The 5,708-nt window shown below is 38.5% G+C and overlaps 1 pseudogene; it reads left to right on the top strand.

The window, feature by feature from the left end:
- Positions 1 to 553: 553 nt before the first annotated feature.
- LOC113323238 lies at positions 554 to 2,649 on the top strand (annotated as a pseudogene).
- The last annotated feature ends 3,059 nt before the right edge of the window (positions 2,650 to 5,708 follow it).

Raw genomic sequence — 5,708 nt, 5'->3', positions numbered from 1 at the left:
GTTTATCTTTAGCTTCGCATTATCCTACATTCTTCCAGAATCTTCCTAGTAAGAAATATCATCCTGCAAAAAAGGGATAATGATATGTTCTGATAAGCAATCCTAAAACTGTCAGGATTTCACGAGTTTACTGCTTATATCCCACCGACGTAAAACTCTTACAAGTTGTTTAATAATAGGACTGTAAGGAAATCCCACTAACGTAAAACTCTTACAAGTTTTGTACTAATACTAGTAGGATTGTCGACCCAATGAGTTTATATTATCCGTTTTATATTATCCAGTTTAGATTAAGACCAAATTCTTTGAGCAACCATAGTGATGTATATCCAGAGACATAATAACGAGCTTATATTCCACCAAACTGATAGAAGTTGTGTAATACTAGGACTAGTGTCAAAGAAATCCTGAAACTGTTAGAAGACTGCTCTTGGAAAATCAATTATGTATAAATACCTACTCATATTCACCTTCTCAACCTACAAAAATACTTCTAGCTAAGGATGAACCACAAAGTTGTTAACTAGAGTAACTTCTTTCTTCATTATCAACAATGGCGGGTGGAGCTTTTGACTCATCTGTAGGAGGAGCAAAAGGGAAGAAGGAATACCCTGGAGAGCTTACGGGTTTTCTTCTTTTTACTTGTCTTATTGCTGCTTGTGGTGGACTCATATTCGGATACGATATCGGTATCTCTGGTAAGTTTTTCCATCTGTCTGTTCTTTGATTCTCTTTTTTTTTTTTTTTTTTTTTTCCTGCTTTTGATTTTGATTTTTTTTTTCTATATACGTTTCATAACTGCATGTCTGCATGCACTGAATGATCTATGATATGGCCGTTTTTCTCTCTTCTTCTTTTTCTTTTTTTTTTTTGTTGGTTTTGTTTTTTTTCTTTTTAGTATGTGTTTTACGACTGCATGCACTGAATGATCTATCATGATATGGCCGTTTTTATCTTTGATTTTTTTTTTTTTGGTTTTTTGGTTTTGATTATTTATTTATTTTTATTTAACTTTGTTTTTACGTGTATATGTAGGTGGAGTTACTGCTATGACACCGTTCCTGCAGAAGTTCTTCCCAAAAGTTTATCGACAGGAAATTGGTGTTGATTCAGCTAATCAATACTGCAAATTTAACAGCATACCGTTAACTTTCTTTACATCGTCTTTATATTTAGCAGCTTTGCTAGCATCACTTGGTGCCTCGTGGGCAACAAAGAAGTTTGGACGCAAAATAGTTATGTTTACTGGAGGTTCAGTTTTTCTTCTTGGTGCTGTCCTCAATGGTTTTGCCCAGGATCTTGCAATGCTTATTATCGGACGTATTTTGCTCGGTATCGGTGTTGGTTGTGCTACTCAGGTAATATTTTTCCCTCCTTCGCTTTGAAGTTATACACGTAACTGAGGTATTTGCAGCATCACATAGTCTTAACATGAGTTTTTTCATATATTTTTGTTTACAGTCTGTACCGCTATACCTTTCGGAGATGGCGCCATATAAGTACAGAGGAGCACTTAACAGTTGCTTTCAACTGATGATTACGGTTGGAATTTTCCTGGCCAATTTAGTAAATTTCTTTACAAACAAGATGACAGATGGTCCGGTCCAGGGGTGGAGAGTTAGTTTGGGATTAGCAGTTGTGCCTGCACTTATAATGACAGTTGGTGGATTTTTCTTACCCGATACACCTAATTCCTTCATCAGTCGAAACCAACCAGAGGAAGCAAAGAAACAGCTTCAGCGCATTCGTGGTTCCGTTAATATTGATGAAGAATTCAACGATTTAGTTGCTGGGTCACGAATCTCAGAAGTATGAAGGCCAGTGGAACAATCTGATACAGAGAAGATACAGACCTCATCTATGTTTGGCCATACTTATCCCATTCTTCCAACAATTTACTGGTATCAATGTGGTTATGTTTTACGCACCAGTTCTCTTTACAACTCTGGGTTTTGGTAGCAGTGCCTCGCTCTTGTCTGCTATGATTACCGGTGGGGTTAATCTATTTGCTACATTTTTTGCAATCTATTTTGTGGACAAATGGGGAAGAAGGGTTTTGTTTCTTGAGGGTGGTTGCCAAATGTTCATCTTTCAGGTATAACTCTATCTGCTCCGTTATTTTTATGAACATGCCTAGTTTTTTACTATTTTTTATGTATTAACTGACGTTATTCTTTCAGGTTCTTATAGGTGTTTTGATATGGATTAAATTCGGAACTACGGGTATTGCAACTATATCTTCCGGGTATGGAATTCTCGTTGTTCTCTGCATTTGTGCATTTGTGGCAGGATTCGCATGGTCCTGGGCTCCTCTAGCATGGTTAGTACCTAGTGAGATATTCCCACTTGAGATCAGATCAGCAGCTCAAAGTGTTGTCGTCATGGTGAACATGTTCTGCACGTTCTTAATTGCTCAGATCTTTTTGATCATGTTATGCCATATGAAGTTCGGATTATTCTTCTTTTTTGGTGGTATGGTGGCCATCATGACTGTTTTCATCTACTTCTTTGTACCTGAGACCAAAGGAATCCCAATCGAAGAGGTGTCCCAAGTATTGAAAAATCACTGGTATTGGGGAAGATTTATCACTCAAGATATCGAGTTGGAGAACAAGCGCAAAACTTTGAATACTTGATCAAAAACAAAGACACGGGATGCAGTGAAGAGTAGTTTTTTTCTTTTTTAGTTTTATTTCATAGACTTTTTTTTTTTTTTTTTTTTGTCATAACTAGCGTGTCCTGACTTTAAATTTGCATTGTATGTTCCTAGAGCATGCCATTAGCATTCAGATCATATATCGTCAACAAGATATTTATTGACTTTTCAGCTCATACGTTCGTCCTCTATCCTCTCAGACATTTCTAAATGATCTCATCGACATTTCTAACAGTAATCTAGATCCTAGAATGACATCCTGTGGCCCGATAATTTTCAATTTTCGAACTTCTTACATCCGCTTTACCATTAAAGTTGACATCAATTGCTGTAATAATGCAACTGCATATAGAGTAATAGCAAGGGAACTAACTTTTATGGTATCAACAGGATGAAGGAGAGAAGTAGAAAGTGCACAAGCAAGGCCCCCAGCCAAAGCTGCTTTCAGAACACTTCCAGCAGGGATTTCTACGGGAGGTGGGACAGCAACAACGGTGGCAGCTTCAAACCAAATACTCCTGCACACAACATTCTAGGATGTTAATCTCATTTAGTAGGGCCCTATAACGGATTGCATAGCTGGTACATGGCCATATGCATAAAGTATGTCCATCTGCCATTTGCAGAATAAGAAGATACAGTTGTCAGATAGATGTGAACAAGGTAAATATAGACTCAATCTTAGATTTGAAGAAAAGAGGTACTCAATGCACCCAAAGCAGTAATCAGAAGTTAAAATGAAACTGGAGGGAGATATGACACCAGAAAAGTGATGGCAGAAGCACAAAGTATGCAGGCCAGTAACACATCTTCTTCTGCTAACAATAGGTTTACAAGACATTTCTCATCGTTAAACCTCCGAAAAATAAAGCTATCATTTTCATTAAGATCCTCAAATATTTTCATTGTTTTGGTGTCAGGATGTACAGGCCTATGAACAATAATATCATCCAATTTGCCTACTAACGAATTTTGTTCTTAAAAAAAATCTGATATACCTTCTTCTTTGTCTTCCATGGATGGTGTTGAATGATCATAACCTGCAACAGCATCATTCATATCGTCTAATGTGACCCTTAGGGTTGTAAACCACATCCTAATTGCCATAGTTTCATCTACACTTCCCAACATGTCGTAAGGCACTTTGAGGTGATGATAAACATCCCACTCAAAATTCAGGTAGTGAATCGGCCTCTTCTCCAATGATGTCTCATTATCCACAACATCCAGGACAACATAGAGCATCCGCTCCAATTTCTTCCCAAGTTGTTGTTCGCTAAACTTACCATCATGTAACCTTCTCAGTATCCTATGAGCAAGAATACTAATCAAGAGAATATCATCTTCACTGCCCACCTTCAGGCCCATTTTCTAAGATAGGTGGATTGCACAGTTTGACTCTGGAGAAGCTTGCTCGTGTAATTCAGGGTTCATAACATGCTTTTCAAAGCAAAAAAAAAAAATCAGCCTAAAAGAACATGATCTTAGAAATATCAGGAGTTAGTGTTTATCTTTTTTTTTTTTTTACAGTCGGGTTTAGTGCGATGAGTAATCCCTAATCTTTAGGGTTTCGAGAGTTTACGTGTGTTTATCTTTAGCTTCGCATTATCCTACATTCTTCCAGAATCTTCCTAGTAAGAAATATCATCCTGCAAAAAAGGGATAATGATATGTTCTGATAAGCAATCCTAAAACTGTCAGGACTTCACGAGTTTACTGCTTATATCCCACCGACGTAAAACTTACAAGTTGTTTAATACTAGGACTGTCAAGGAAATCCCACAAACGTAAAACTCTTACAAGTTTTGTACGTAATACTATTAGGATTGTCGACCCAATGAGTTTATATTATCCAGTTATGATGTTAGTCCGCGAGTTACAACACTAAAGGTGTCACTATCCATGCACAAAAACTCCAACAAAACAAATTGTTAACAAAAATCCCAACTGTCTATATTATCCTTCTAATTTAAATCACCCCAACAAAAAAACAAAAATCAACCCCGCCTTTAATTTTTATTATATTATTACCACCAACAACAACACACCACGAGCAACACCACCATCGTGCCACCACCACTAACCACCATCGCCGCCAACCACCACCACCGCCTCCACCACCGACAACTACCGTCGTCGACCAACCACCACCACCGCCTCCACCACCGACAATTACCGTCGTCGACCACCACCACCGCACCACGACCATCGCCCCACCTCCACCATCGCCACTGCACCACCACCTCCGATCACTACCGACACCACCGCAGGCCGCCACCACCACCGCGACCACCACCGTCTACCACCTCCACCGCCACCACGCCACCTCTATCCGGCACCGCGCCACCACCACCACCACCACCGTCATTACACCATCGCTGCCGACCACCGCCGACCAAAACCAGCACCACCGCTGACCGCCCACCACCACCGAGCACCAGCATAGCTGCCGCCTACCATCGCCAACCACCAGCACCACCGTCGCCGCCAAGAATATGTTGAATTTTGTTTTGATGAAACCAAAACTGGTTTCATCAAAAAAATGAAAAAAATATATGATGAAACCGGTTTTGGTTTCATCGACAAAATGAAAAACCAAAATTGGTTCCAACAATAAACTACAATTTGGTTTCGGCAACAAATATAAAACATGAAAGAAAAATTTGTTTCAACATAAAATTCTCGTATCACCAACATGATTGGTTTTGTCCACAAAAACTATAAAAAAAGAAAAAGTGCGATAAAATTAGATGAAACCGAAACTCGTTTCAACATAAACTATCGTATCACCAACAATATTCCTTTCGTCGTAAAAAAAAAAAAAGTGAAACCAAAGCTCGTCTCAACATCAAGTTATTATATCACCAACAAATTGGTTTCGTCGACAAAAATTAGCAAAAATACGATGAAACCAATTTTGGTTTCATCTTATTTACGATGAAGCCAATTTTGATTTCATCGTACTTATGATGAAACCAGACGAATTTTCAAGAGAACTTTACCTTGAGAATAAGATGAAAATATAATTGGTTTCATGCAAATGCTTATGAGT

Source organism: Papaver somniferum, chromosome 11, assembly GCF_003573695.1.
Source record: "Papaver somniferum cultivar HN1 chromosome 11, ASM357369v1, whole genome shotgun sequence".
Lineage (NCBI taxonomy): Eukaryota > Viridiplantae > Streptophyta > Magnoliopsida > Ranunculales > Papaveraceae > Papaver > Papaver somniferum.
Note: the sequence above shows the minus strand (reverse complement) of the source record. Positions and strands in the feature narration are given on the sequence as shown.